This window comes from Hyperolius riggenbachi, chromosome 4 (genome assembly GCF_040937935.1).
Source record: "Hyperolius riggenbachi isolate aHypRig1 chromosome 4, aHypRig1.pri, whole genome shotgun sequence".
Taxonomy (NCBI): Eukaryota; Metazoa; Chordata; class Amphibia; order Anura; family Hyperoliidae; genus Hyperolius; species Hyperolius riggenbachi.
The window spans coordinates 277817736-277832982 of record NC_090649.1 but is presented as its reverse complement, the minus strand read 5'-3'; the positions used below and the strand labels follow the sequence as shown (position 1 = coordinate 277832982).

General features: G+C 45.0%; 1 protein-coding gene across 1 annotated transcript in view; it reads right to left on the bottom strand.

Moving 5' to 3' along the window:
- CCN6 (cellular communication network factor 6) overlaps nucleotides 1-15247 on the bottom strand; it is a 56796-nt gene that overhangs the window by 4791 nt on the left and 36758 nt on the right. The window lies entirely within an intron of this gene.

Here is a 15247-nt window from a genome sequence, read left to right as displayed (position 1 = left end):
TCTTCTTGAGGACAAATCAAGATCTTTGCCAGCTGTCATGGGAACTCCAGGTAAAGCAAAGACAGAAAGAGACATTTCACTTAATGGGGTTGTTTCACGAAAGAACATCAATCTTAACGTGCAGATAGTGCACGTTAAGGTTACTGGCACGTACACAATTTATGTAGCGACTTACGCAAATTATGTAACGCGCTATTTACGTGTACAACTTACGATGCTTGCGTAGCATGCAATGTAAGTTGTGCATGTATATAGCATGTTACGTAATTTGCATAAGTTGATACGTAAATTGCGTAAATGCTGGTAATCTTAACGTGCGCTATCTGCACACTTTAAGATTAATGTTCTTTAGTGAATCAACCCCAATGGCCCTTACCCAATTAACTTTTTCTCCTTAGCTGTTAAAAAAAATGGTGAGCTACTGAGAGGAACTGATGGCGAGGTAGGTATGTAATATTTATTTGCAGGTGTATTATGTGTTTATTTTAAATAATTTTACTCAGTTCAGGTTCACTTTAAGACTGTTAAAAAGCTGATGGTTGGGCTTAACTCTAAATTGGAGATGTCAAGATCCTCTTGCATGACAAGTATTCTGAGTTGCACAAAAAAGAGAATCAGAGAAATATTACAGGTGCCATGACAAAGCATCCATGTGTTGGAAGTATTCTCATTTTTATCATGTTCAAAGACCTAGCAAGTATAAGTTAAAAAGAATCTGCCACAAAAAAAAAAATTCTCGGTGATGAAACAGTCCCTGTGTAATGAATAGCGGAGATGCCGCCGCAGAGGCAAGCGGCATGGCGGCTGTCTCCGCGTTACAGCCAGTGGCTGCTGCTGCGCAGCAGCGTGATGTTGCCTTGTCTGGTCTGTCTAGTTCACACAGATGGAGAGCTACGCGCGCGCGCCAGGCGGCAGGACCTTTATTCTGCTAGAAGGGGAGTCAGCTGATCAGGCCGATCAGCTGACTCCAACTATGCTCTGGATTGGCTGGGTGACTGGGGCTGCGCTGTGGAGCGCTGTTAGTATATATAGGGCTTGCCTGTCACTTGCAAGCTGTCTGCTGTTGCGAACAGTTACGTGTTAGCGCTCAGACCAGAGTCAGATCCCACAGTGTGTTAGAACCAGCCGGAGCTGGGAATTCACACTGAGTCAGATTCCATTGATAACTTAAAGTAATATTGCTCTGTTACTGTTTATGTGTTAGACTAGTTCCAGGGTGTTGTGACCAAGGACCTCACACCCAAGACTAGGAGATCACTGCTCTGTTACTGTTTATGTGTTAGACTAGTTCCAGGGTGTTGAGACCAAGGACCTCACACCTAAGTCTAGGACTGTGACACACTGTCGTTACCTGTTATGACCTTTGGCTTTCCTGACCATTCTCCTGTCCTCTGATTCGGTACCTCTGCCCATCTGATTATCTGTTGCTGACATTAGCCTGTACCTGGATACCGAATCAGTCTTCCGCTTCTGTACTTTATCTGTCCGTGTGTTGCTGACCTGGCTTGCCCGACCTTCCTGGCTGTCACCTAGCTCTTGGGTGAGCAGCCTCACTGTACACCTGTGACACCTGCTCTTCAGGTGGTTACTTGCTGCCATCTCAGTTCTATGGTCATCAGCCCCTCTGGAGGCCATCAGGCAGCACAGTCAGTGGATCCATAACTCTCTAGGTCCACTGGCTGCAGTACAGTCTGATTCCCTGCCTCTCAGGGAATCCTTGGCTGCAGTACAGTCTGATTCCTTGTTCATCAAGGAATCTATAACTGCAGACCAATCTTCACCATATCTTCCAAACAGTGGTCCCTTCCCCTCAGGTGTCCACTGGCTGCAGTACAGTCTGATTCCCTGCCCGTCAGGGAATCCTTGGCTGCAGTAGTGTCTGTATCTCCCCCTTCTCGGGAGATAACTCCTCCGAGTATTGTTGCACCAAACACTATACTACATTGGGTGTCCTGTGTCTAGTTCTACTAGTATTATTGGTGATTCTGCAGATCACCACATAATCAGGTATAACATCTGTATTATTGGTGATACTGCATATCACCAATAATCAGAGAAATCTGTGTTGCTGACACCAATCGTTACACCCTGGTTCATACTGCAAGCTGGTTCCAAGGCAGTGAGCTGAAACTTATGATGTACAGTATAGATCAGGGGTCGGGAACCTATGGCTCGCGAGCCATATATGGCTCTTTTCATGCCTGCGTATGGCTCTCTGGCTCGCTAAAAGACGGGTGACAGAGCGGCCAGAGAGCCTGTGTTTAGTAATCTGCCCCGCTGTAATCTGCGCCGCCGCCCCGCCCCCCTCCTCCATGCCGGTAATCTGCGCCGCCGCCCCGCCCCCCTCCTCCATGCCGGGTGTTTGTAATTGCGCTGATGCTGGCGCTGCCTGTGTGATGTCACACGTTACGTGTGACACATCGGCGCAGCCGGCGGGAACTGAGGCAGCTTGGCGGGGGGAGGAGCCGACCCCACGACGTGCGACCCGGAGGCAGCCGCACCCATAGGTACTGCTCCGGAGCGCACAAGCCAGCAGCAGCCGTCGCCGCCGCCGCAGGAGCCGCCGCAGTCACTCCAGGACAGGTCCAGGAGGTCACTCCAGTCTGGTAAATTCATTTGTGGGGAAATCGTCTGCCAATGAGATAGGATAGGCATTTGTGGGGAAATCGTCTGCCAATGAGATTGCATTTGTAGGGAAATTGTCTGCCAATGAGATTGCATTTGTGGGGAAATAGTCTGCCAATTGAGATTGCATTTGTGGGGAAAGCGTCTGCCAATGAGATTGCATTTGTGGGGAAATCGTCTGCCAATGAGATTGCACTTGTGGGGAAATTGTCTGCTAATGAGATTGTACTTGTGGGGAAATCGTCTGCCAATGAGATTGCACTTGTGGGGAAATTGTCTGCCAATGAGATTGCATTTGTGGGGAAATCGTCTGCCAATGAGATTGCATCTGCCAATGAAATTGCATTTGTGGGGAAATAGTTTGCCAATGAGATTGCATTTGTGGGGAAATTGTCTGTCAATGAGATTGCACTTGTGGGGAAATCATCTGCCAATGAGATTGCACTTGTGGGGAAATTGTCTGCCAATGAGATTGCATTTGTGGGGAAATCGTCTGCCAATGAGATTGCACTTGTGGGGAAATCGTCTGCCAATGAGATTGCACTTGTGGGGAAATCGTCTGCCAATGAGATTGCATTTGTGGGGAAATTGTCTGCCAATGAGATTGCACTTGTGAGGAAATCGTCTGCCAATGAGATTGCACTTGTGGGGAAATCGTCTGCCAATGAGATTGCATTTGTGGGGAAATCGTCTGCCAATGAGATTGCACTTGTGAGGAAATCGTCTGCCAATGAGATTGCACTTGTGGGGAAATCGTCTGCCAATGAGATTGCATTTGTGGGGAAATCGTCTGCCAATGAGATTGCACTTGTGGGGAAATCGTCTGCCAATGAGATTGCATTTGTGGGGAAATTGTCTGCCAATGAGATTGCATTTGTGGGGAAATTGTCTGCCAATGAGATTGCACTTGTGGGGAAATTGTCTGCCAATGAGATTGCACTTGTGGGGAAAACGTCTGCCAATGAGATTGCACTTGTGGGGAAAACGTCTGCCAATGAGATTGCACTTGTGGGGAAATAGTCTGCCAATGAGATTGCACTTGTGGGGAAATTGTCTGCCAATGAGATTGCATTTGTGGGGAAATTGTCTGCCAATGAGATTGCATTTGTGGGGAAATTGTCTGCCAATGAGATTGCACTTGTGGGGAAAACGCCAAGCAGCTAGCAGGCTTCACATCTAATCTCCTGCAGTCATTCAAAGCGCGCTTTGGAGAATTTCGTGAGCGCACTCGTCTTTTTAAGTTTATCACCCATCCACTTGAGTGTGCAGTGGACAGCACTGACCTTAGTTACATCCCCGGCGTCTCTGTCAGAGATTTTGAGCTACAAGCTGCTGACTTGAAGGCCTCAGACGTGTGGGTGAATAAGTTCAAGACATTGAACGAAGATTTGGAAAGACTTGCATGCCAGCAAGCAGAGTTGGCGAGCAAACACAAGTGGGCAGAAATGAGAAAACTTGAACACGCAGACCACCTGATTCTTAAAACTTGGAACGCTCTTCCCATCACATACCACACACTGCAGCGTGTGAGTATTGCTGTACTGACGATGTTTGGCTCTACATATGCATGTGAGCAGTCTTTCTCACATCTAAAGCACATTAAGTCTAACCTACGATCACGTTTAACAGATGGAAGTCTCAACGCCTGCATGAAGCTCTGCCTCACCACGTATCAACCAGACTACAAAGCCATCAGCAAAACCATGCAGCTCCAGAAGTCCCATTAATTCAGGGTAAGAAGTACTTTATTTATCAGGTGCTAATGGTAAACAATAAGTATCTGAATTCTTTTTAATAATGTTATGCAGTTGCTAACCATTAGCAACTGCATAACAACGTTATTAAAGAATGCAGACACTTATTGTACTTTAAAAAGTGTTTGTTTTGCATAAAATGTACACATTACCTTGTATTTAGTTTTAAACATATTGTATGGCTCTCACAGAATTTCATTTTAAAATATGTCGTGTTTATGGCTCTCTCGGCCAAAAAGGTTCCCTACCCCTGGTATAGATGCTTCCATAATGATCAAATAATACATTTGAATGTTGAAAGCAAAGACTGCAAGCAACACAAGAAGCCTTTTAGCAACTAGACAGGAGCCAGACTGCAGTTAATACACGGACAAGGAAGCAAACTACAGTCAGTCAATATGTACAATACAGTCAAACTGTATTCATTTAGGCTGGATTCACACTGTACGCATTGCATTTTGCACACGTTATAATGTGTGTGAACTTCAATGGAGACTGGACATAAACTTTAATGGAAAGCCTGCATGCACCGAGTTAAAATAATGCTGTCTGCTACACCGTAGATGTAAATGACCCCATAGGCAGAGCATTGACATGTATGAATGACGTGCAGTGTGAAATGACCTTAAAAGTGTCTGATTAAGAAAAGCCAAAAAGACTTCTAGCAGGTTACAGATAATAAATATGACCACAAACTGTGGTTAATTGGGTATAACTTAACACATATTGGACCAGGGGTTAATTTTAAAGTAAACCTGTAATGAAAACAAAAACAGACAGTAGAGGGAAGCCTCTGGGTAATCCTGAGGCTTCCTGGACCATTCTGGACGCCACCATTCCTGCGCAGTAATACGTTTCCTGTTCCCATACATATACAAGCACAGCACATGTGCAAGTACAACACCTGCACATCCAGAGGCTTCCTTCTGCTGCGGTATTTACTTCTCTTTCTTTTTTTTTTTTACAGTTTTGCTTTAACGGGGGAGCTGGGGATTGGCTTCAGGTGGGGGTTATTGATCAAGGAGAAAATTAGGGTAATTTCATACTGGGCCGTTGTATTGCGTCAGACAATATAATCGCATTGCAAACACAACGACATATTTTAATGGCACATTCACATTGGTGTGTTAGAAATGCAGAGTGATGTGCTGTGTAGTACTGGAAAAAGTGTGCATGTTCAGTTGCAGCGAAGCATACTTTTTATATACTGTAAAGCTTCACTGTGTGTGTGTCACACCGCACCTTTATCACACAGTGTGACTTTTCCCCTCTGTTGCATTGCAATAGTTTTTTTTACAGGATGTACAGCGCAGGATGTACAGCACAACGCCCCAGTGTGAAATTAGCCTTACATTTAGGGATAATGAAGATTGGAACATAAAGCAGGAAGGTTAAAGTGAAGCGCCAGGAAGAGGTTTTTTATTATAGCAGTGCAAAGAAATGCGTATTAAGAGGCTGCAATGTGGGTGTACAGTTACACTTCATTAGATGTGACAAGCACTGTGTCTACTCTCTCTGTAAAGCATGATGAAGACACTGACCTTGCCCAGCCGAGAACTATTATCTAAATGAATCTAACCAATTTTGTACCTGAAAGGTGGACATTGGTTAAGCTGTCAGAGCAGGAAGCAGGTTAGAAGCCCAGAAAGCATCTGTAATACATAAAAGCATGGAATGCTGTTAATATAGAATAAATTGTTATCTTTTTGCTATTACACAAAGCAATGCTGACAAATGCCAAAGCATTAGACAATGCGGAGTGCTAAAAGTTATCAGTTTAATAGTTTGTATAATATTTATTGAGAAAGATGCATGAAATAACATTCATTAAACCAAAGAGAGAGAGAGCCATTACTTATTACAAATATTCTCTTCTGATTTTGTGTTAGAGCTGTTCTAATGCTGGGAATACATGGGTCGATTCTGGTGCTCGATTCTGCGCCCGATTGTTTTGCCCACTAGATTCTCTTATCTTCCGCTTGTTTTTCTTATCTTTTTTTCAATTCACTTCAATGATGAATCGAGTGGCAAAATGATTGAACGGTGATCGGACATGTCGGAAATTATCTATCAAACCATCCTAATGGCTCAGAATCGAGCCGTGTATTCCCAGCATTACACACCAGAAATAAATGAACACATTCACTCTGTTATTTCAAGGAAGGACTCAACTTGCATATGTTAAGAAAGCGCATGTATTTTAAAACCTGTTTTTTAAGATGTTAGCACGTCCATATGCAAAAAAAATAAAGAAACCTAGCACAGTGGCCGAAAAGGTGTAATAGGCTAGTACTTCTTTTTCCAATGCAACAATTGACATTCGATGTGAACGAGCCCATTGAATTATATTGAATGCAATCTACTACGAATCTGCACTGAAAGATAACATATTTGAACTTGTCTAGTCTGACCCCTACCCACAATACACTACTATTTCTAATGATTAAATATAGAGCTTCTTTTACTCCAATTTATTTTTGTTTTTGGGGGGAAAAAAACGGATTTCTAAGACTGCTCTGTGCAATAAGAGCAGTTGGCTGTGTATATGTTTACTTCTTTCACACTCGCAAAGCTCGGCATCCTGCCCACCTGTTTTCTGACATGCAGCATTATATAAGCTAAGGCTTACCTGTAAAATATGGACTATGCAGTTGTTTCAAAATATGCAGGTTCATTGGCATATATAACTCTTCCAGGTTAAGGATTTGCAACTGCATGTGTTCTGCTACTGCTACTCTCATTTAGATTCATTTATTCACCCTTTTTCTTGGTGCTTTGTTTCCATACTCATGTCTCTATCATGGAAGGGGCATACATTTCAACAGATATTTTTGTCTCTTCCCTGACATGTTTGGTCTCTTAATTATAAAAATATATTTGGAATATTCAGTGCTGGCGCTAGCATACAGGCAACCCAGGACCCCAAGCTGGCTGCTCCCCCCCCACCCCCAGGTCTTCCCCCTATGGGACTGTGGTCCCTGGGGCCGCTGCAAAGTCGCAAGTATAGCGAATCACCTGTCCTGGCTGGTGTGCTCCCCCATAACGTGATAAACTGCACAGGGACACGGAGGAGAGGCACCCCTGCAAGAATAAAGATAGGAGTACACACAGCCGCGGAAAAATGGAGGAGTTTGCCGGCTGGAACAAATGAGTCATTACTCTGCTGAAGACTCTGCAGGGGGCCACAATAATATTGGGGGGGGGGGGGGGCGTTGGTGACAGGGAAATAAAGGGGTCATTAATGCTGCTTTAGGGTGGGGAGTGTGACTAGGGGGATTTCTGTCAGGATTGCCCCAGGTTAATTTTTGTCCTGGGTGACCCATTCTAAGTAGAACCGACCCTGAAAGTATTTTAGAAATAACAAAGTTGTCTATTTCCCTTTACTATAAAATAGCATACAGATTACGGAAGATGATCTCCTGTATGATGGGCACGTGACACAAGATTGTTGTCCAAGCCCTTGAATAAATGGAAAGCACCAAATCTACACATTTAGTGACAGAAACAATTGTGTGAGCATTATACTGGTAGTAGCAAAAGGGTTAGTGAAGAGAAGCACTTGCCATGCTTAACATTAAACAGTTCAAATTTCTTTCCTTCCTTTCTGTCCGTCGCTATTCTTTCTATAAAAATGCACTTTGTACATGGTGCCTAAATCCGTAAGGCCTGGAACCCACTAGAACGTTTTTTGAGCGTTTAGGGATTTCCCTAAACGCTCTGCCAATGTAAATGGATGGGACAGATTCCACTAGAGCGATTGCAATAAAGGAAATCGTAATCGCAGGACATGAAGCGTTTTGGGAGCGTTTCCATTCTAATGAACTGTATAGGAGCAGGGAAATTGCTTGCAAAACGCTATTACAAATCGCTAGCAATTGCGATAGCGCTTTGCACTTTCTAGTGGGTCCAGGCCTAATGCAGACTGATAATGAATTAATTCCATCCTACAGATCTGGATGCTTCTCTGGGTGATTCATTTTTAAAAGCACAATTTTATTGCAAAGACACTTTTTGCAGTATAAAATCAAAACTTGCAAGTGAAGTGAAACAGTAGTGAACCCTCGCCATCACAGACATGTCCTGCTCTGGCATCAGTGACTGACTGCACTAACGCTGTAGGGGAACCTCAGCAATTTGACCACAGAGCTGCTGTAAATAATGCCAATATTTTACTACAACTAAATCTAACCCTATTTTCAGACTGAACCCTCTCTCTGCCAATACCTTACCTTAACCACCCCCTGCTGATGCCTAACCCTAAATCTCACCCCCACATGCCTAACTTTATACGATACCCCCCACCCCCGGACACCTAGTCTCAACCCCCTCCCCTCAAGCCTAGCCTTAAGTGAACCTCCAGACTAAAAATCTACTCAGCAGAACTGAAAAGGCTTGGTGTTTCTTTAACAGTTTCACAGCATCAGAACTTTGTTTTTCTTACAGAAGTCTCATTTTTATCTAAGCTCCGCCCCATCAAAGAAAACTGCCAGGGCTTTTTTCCCCTGATGCTGTGCAAAGTATGATGGGATTTCCTATGGTTTATTCACATTGCCTAGCAACTGGGAGGGGTGATCAGGACTAGTGTTGGGCGAACAGTGTTCGCCACTGTTCGGGTTCTGCAGAACATCACCCTGTTCGGGTGATGTTCGGGTGATGTTCGGGTGATGTTCGGGTTCGGCCGAACACCTAATGGTGTTCGGCCAAACTGTTCGGCCATATGGCCGAACTAAGAGCGCATGGCCGAACGTTACCCGAACGTTCGGCTAGCGCTGTGATTGGCCGAACGGGTCACGTGTAGTGTTGGGCGAACATCTAGATGTTCGGGTTCGGGCCGAACATGGCCGAACTCCGAACATAATGGAAGTCAATGGGGACCCGAACTTTCGTGCTTTGTAAAGCCTCCTTACATGCTACATACCCCAAATTTACAGGGTATGTGCACCTTGGGAGTGGGTACAAGAGGAAAAAAAAAATTAGCAAAAAGAGCTTATAGTTTTTGAGAAAATCGATTTTAAAGTTTCAAAGGGAAAACTGTCTTTTAAATGCGGGAAATGTCTGTTTTCTTTGCACAGGTAACATGCTTTTTGTCGGCATGCAGTCATAAATGTAATACATATAAGAGGTTCCACGAAAAGGGACCGGTAACGCTAACCCAGCAGCAGCACACGTGATGGAACAAGAGGAGGGTGGCGCAGGAGGAGAAGGCCACGCTTTGAGACACAACAACCCAGGCCTTGCATGAGGACAAGAAGCGTGCGGATAGCAATTTGCATTTTGTCGCCATGCAGTCATAAATGTAATACAGATGAGAGGTTCAATAAACAGGGACCGGAAACGCTAACCCATCACAGATGTTCATTGTTCATGTTACTTGGTTGGGGTCCGGGAGTGTTGCGTAGTCGTTTCCAATCCAGGATTTATTCATTTTAATTTGAGTCAGACGGTCTGCATTTTCTGTGGAGAGGCGGATACGCCGCCGATCTGTGACGATGCCTCCGGCAGCACTGAAACAGCGTTCCGACATAACGCTGGCTGCCGGGCAAGCCAGCACCTCTATTGCGTACATTGCCAGTTTGTGCCAGGTGTCTAGCTTCGATACCCAATAGTTGAAGGGTGCAGATGGATTGTTCAACACAGCTACGCCATCTGACATGTAGTCCTTGACCATCTTCTCCAGGCGATCGGTGTTGGAGGTGGATCTGCACGCTTGCTGTTCTGTGTGCTGCTGCATGGGTGTCAGAAAATTTTCCCACTCCAAGGACACTGCCGATACCATTCCCTTTTGGGCACTAGCTGCGGCTTGTGTTGTTTGCTGCCCTCCTGGTCGTCCTGGGTTTGCGGAAGTCAGTCTGTCGGCGTACAACTGGCTAGAGGAGGGGGAGGATGTCAATCTCCTCTCTAAAGTCTCCACAAGGGCCTGCTGGTATTCTTCCATTTTGACCTGTCTGGCTCTTTCTTCAAGCAGTTTTGGAACATTGTGTTTGTACCGTGGATCCAGAAGGGTATAAACCCAGTAAATGGTGTTGTCCAGAATGCGCACAATGCGTGGGTCGCGTTCAATGCAGTCCTAGGCCGAAGAGGTCATAGCCTAGGGTCACAAAACCTGTTTATTGGGCAATTTCAATGGTGGCGAGTCTGACGTACATAAATCGCAGCAATGGCCGTTAGCAACGTCTGAATCTCACGAAATGTCTCATGCAGGTAGAAGACATATTGTTAGACTTGGGCTCCAAAGATGGGTTCCCTACATCTCTGCAAACCAGAGTTACAGGGCTCCAAATTTGGTAAAATCCCCCATAGGCTTTCATTGGGCCTCCTATTTACAGTTCCAAAATCTCACATCTTTTCAAAGGGCAATTACTCAGCAGTGGCAAATTTTCTAGCATTGTAGGGACCCTTAGGGGGAACATGACTGGTGAGTTTCGGGCCCCTAGGCCAAAGAGGTCATAGCCTAGGGTCACAAAAACCTGTTTATTGGGGCTATTTCAATGGTAGTGATGGTGACGTACATAAATCGCAGCAATGGCCGTTAGCAAAGTCTGAATCTCACGAAATGTCTCATGCAGGTAGAAGACATATTGTTAGACTTGGATTCCAAAGATGGGGTCCCTACATCTCTGCAAACCAGAGTTACAGGGGTCCAAAATTGGTAAAATCCCCCATAGGATTTCATTAGCTCCCTATTTCACTTTCCAAAATCTCACATCTTTTCAAAGGGCAATGGCTCAGCAGTACCAATTTTTTTAGCATTGTAGGGACCCTTAGGGGGAACATGACTGGTGAGTTTCGGGCCCTTAGGCCGAAGAGGTCATAGCCTAGGGTCACAAAAACCTGTTTATTTAGGCTATTTCAATGGTAGTGATGGTGACGTACATAAATCGCAGCAATGGCCGTTAGCAAAGTCTGAATCTCACGAAATGTCTCATGCAGGTAAAAGACATATTGTTAGACTTGGATTCCAAAGATGGGGTCCCTACATCTCTGCAAACCAGAGTTACAGGGGTCCAAAATTGGTAAAATCCCCCATAGGATTTCATTGGGCCTCCTATTTACCGTTCCAAAATCTCACACCATTTCAAAGGGCAATGGCTCAGCAGTGGCAAAACTCACCAGTCATAATCCCCCTAAGGGTCCCTACAATGCTAGAAAATTTGCCACTGCTGAGTAATTGCCCTTTGAAAAGATGTGAGATTTTGGAAAGTGAAATAGGGAGGCAATGCAATCCTATGGGGGATTTTACCAATTTTGGACCCCTGTAACTCTGGTTTGCAGAGATGTAGGGACCCCATCTTTGGAATCCAAGTCTAACAATATGTCTTCTACCTGCATGAGACATTTCGTGAGATTCAGACTTTGCTAACGGCCATTGCTGCGATTTATGTACGTCACCATCACTACCATTGAAATAGCCCAAATAAACAGGTTTTTGTGACCCTAGGCTATGACCTCTTTGGCCTAGGGGCCCGAAACTCACCAGTAATGTTCCCCCTAAGGGTCCCTACAATGCTAGAAAATTTGCCACTGGTGAGTAATTGCCCTGTGAAAAGATGTGAGATTTTGGAAAGTGAAATAGGGAGGCAATGCAATCCTATGGGGGATTTTACCAATTTTGGACCCCTGTAACTCTGGTTTGCAGAGATGTAGGGACCCCATCTTTGGAATCCAAGTCTAACAATATGTCTTCTACCTGCATGAGACATTTCGTGAGATTCAGACTTTGCTAACGGCCATTGCTGCGATTTATGTACGTCACCATCACTACCATTGAAATAGCCTAAATAAACAGGTTTTTGTGACCCTAGGCTATGACCTCTTCGGCCTAAGGGCCCGAAACTCACCAGTCATGTTCCCCCTAAGGGTCCCTACAATGCTAGAAAATTTGGTACTGCTGAGCCATTGCCCTTTGAAAAGATGTGAGATTTTGGAAAGTGAAATAGGGAGGCAATGCAATCCTATGGGGGATTTTACCAATTTTGGACCCCTGTAACTCTGGTTTGCAGAGATGTAGGGACCCCATCTTTGGAATCCAAGTCTAACAATATGTCTTCTACCTGCATGAGACATTTCGTGAGATTCAGACGTTGCTAACGGCCATTGCTGCGATTTATGTACGTCAGACTCGCCACCATTGAAATTGCCCAAATAAACAGGTTTTGTGACCCTAGGCTATGACATCTTCGGCCTAGGACTGCATTGAACGCGACCCACGCATTGTGCGCATTCTGGACAACACCAATTACTGGGTTTATACCCTTCTGGATCCACGGTACAAACACAATGTTCCAAAACTGCTTGAAGAAAGAGCCAGACAGGTCAAAATGGAAGAATACCAGCAGGCCCTTGTGGAGACTTTAGAGAGGAGATTGACATCCTCCCCCTCCTCTAGCCAGTTGTACGCCGACAGACTGACTTCCGCAAACCCAGGACGACCAGGAGGGCAGCAAACAACACAAGCCGCAGCTAGTGCCCAAAAGGGAATGGTATCGGCAGTGTCCTTGGAGTGGGAAAATTTTCTGACACCCATGCAGCAGCACACAGAACAGCAAGCGTGCAGATCCACCTCCAACACCGATCGCCTGGAGAAGATGGTCAAGGACTACATGTCAGATGGCGTAGCTGTGTTGAACAATCCATCTGCACCCTTCAACTATTGGGTATCGAAGCTAGACACCTGGCACAAACTGGCAATGTACGCAATAGAGGTGCTGGCTTGCCCGGCAGCCAGCGTTATGTCGGAACGCTGTTTCAGTGCTGCCGGAGGCATCGTCACAGATCGGCGGCGTATCCGCCTCTCCACAGAAAATGCAGACCGTCTGACTCAAATTAAAATGAATAAATCCTGGATTGGAAACGACTACGCAACACTCCCGGACCCCAACCAAGTAACATGAACAATGAACATCTGTGATGGGTTAGCGTTTCCGGTCCCTGTTTATTGAACCTCTCATCTGTATTACATTTATGACTGCATGGCGACAAAATGCAAATTGCTATCCGCACGCTTCTTGTCCTCATGCAAGGCCTGGGTTGTTGTGTCTCAAAGCGTGGCCTTCTCCTCCTGCGCCACCCTCCTCCTGTTCCATCACGTGTGCTGCTGCTGGGTTAGCGTTACCGGTCCCTTTTCCTGGAACCTCTTATATGTATTACATTTATGACTGCATGCCGACAAAAAGCATGTTACCTGTGCAAAGAAAACAGACATGTCCCGCATTTAAAAGACAGTTTTCCCTTTGAAACTTTAAAATCGATTTTCTCAAAAACTATAAGCTCTTTTTGCTAAAAAAAATTTTCCTCTTGTACCCACTCCCAAGGTGCACATACCCTGTAAATTTGGGGTATGTAGCATGTAAGGAGGCTTTACAAAGCACAAAAGATCGGGTCCCCATTGACTTCCATTATGTTCGGAGTTCGGGTCGAACACCCGAACATCGCGGCCATGTTCGGCCTGTTCGGCCCGAACCCGAACATCTAGATGTTCGCCCAACACTAATCAGGACACAGCACAGTTGGAAGTGTGTCTCATGCTCCCTGTCACCTCCTTTCAACCAAAAAGATGGCTGCTCTTATGAAATCACAAACCTTTGCCTGTTTTTTGAAAACAAGGTGAGTGAGAGATTATATTTCCTATCTATTTTAATTAACATAACTAATGTAACTTAATGGCAGTATGTTTGGTTAGCCTGAAGTTCCTCTTTAAACCCTCCCCACGGTCACCCAACCTTACTAACCCCCGGCCCAAGTCCGCAAATGGGCCATTTTTCATAGTGGCCCCGGTGTCCACTATTTATCGGGTGCCACAAGTGCCAATTTTTCATGCACTTCCTGATATTTTGAATGGGTGCCTATGGGGCACTCAAATTTCCCCCACTAAGGGGCGCCCAAATTTCCTGCTTCTTGAAGCTTCTCAGAAACACTGCGTGAGCTCCTGTCAGGCCTCTGCATAGGGTGAATGCATAAGTTTCTGTGACTCAGCAGCTGCCACCATGACTGGCTGTAGAGGAGACACAAAGTTCCCCTCTACAGGCTCTGATCGCGATCTGCAGTGATGTCATCTGTCAGTGGGACAGGAGCTCCCGCCAAGTTTGGAGCGCACTTTCAGCATGTGCTACAGGGAAGAACTATGTGATGCTGGGGGAGATGTGGCTGAAGCATCTTTGTGCAAGCTGCTGATGCTCCCCTACAGCGAGTTAGTGCAGTCTGTCACCTTCGCCAGGGCAGGGAAAGGGTAAGTTAATCTGATTAATGCATTTTTTTAGTGCCAGGTGAAAACGTTTCTGCTGTACACAACCCTTTTCATAATAGTGCTCCTTTTAATGCATTTTTAATTAAACAAATTGAACTTTCACTGCAACTTTAACTTCCATGAATAATTAAATTTTAGTTAGAAATCCTACTACAGAAGGCTGATAAATATTTGAACCGCAGTCTGCACAATTTTAGTCAATATGCTGTAACACCACAACGTTGCTTGATCCCTGGCTTGCTTTATATGCATACTTGTCATGCTTCAAGTTCAGAGAATGCCACTGGCTATAAAATAAGCATTGTAAAATAAACCAGAATGTACTATCAGTGGGAGCATTTCATTACAAAGAACAAGGAAAGTGTCACTGATAAATTGCATCCTACCTGGTATGAGTTTGTTCTCTAACCTAGCATTATCCTTTTCTAGAGCACAGTTTGATAGATCAGCCTTCTTTTTACTGATATCGGTGGATTCTGTGCATTGGCTTCCATCTTGTTTGGAATCAAGTAATGGAGTGCATCCAATTGTGTCACTTATGCAAAGACATGTGTAGAAGGGGCTTGGCTGAAACGCTTGCCCATTCTGATAAAGCACACCATTCAGTTCACAACCAACAGAATAT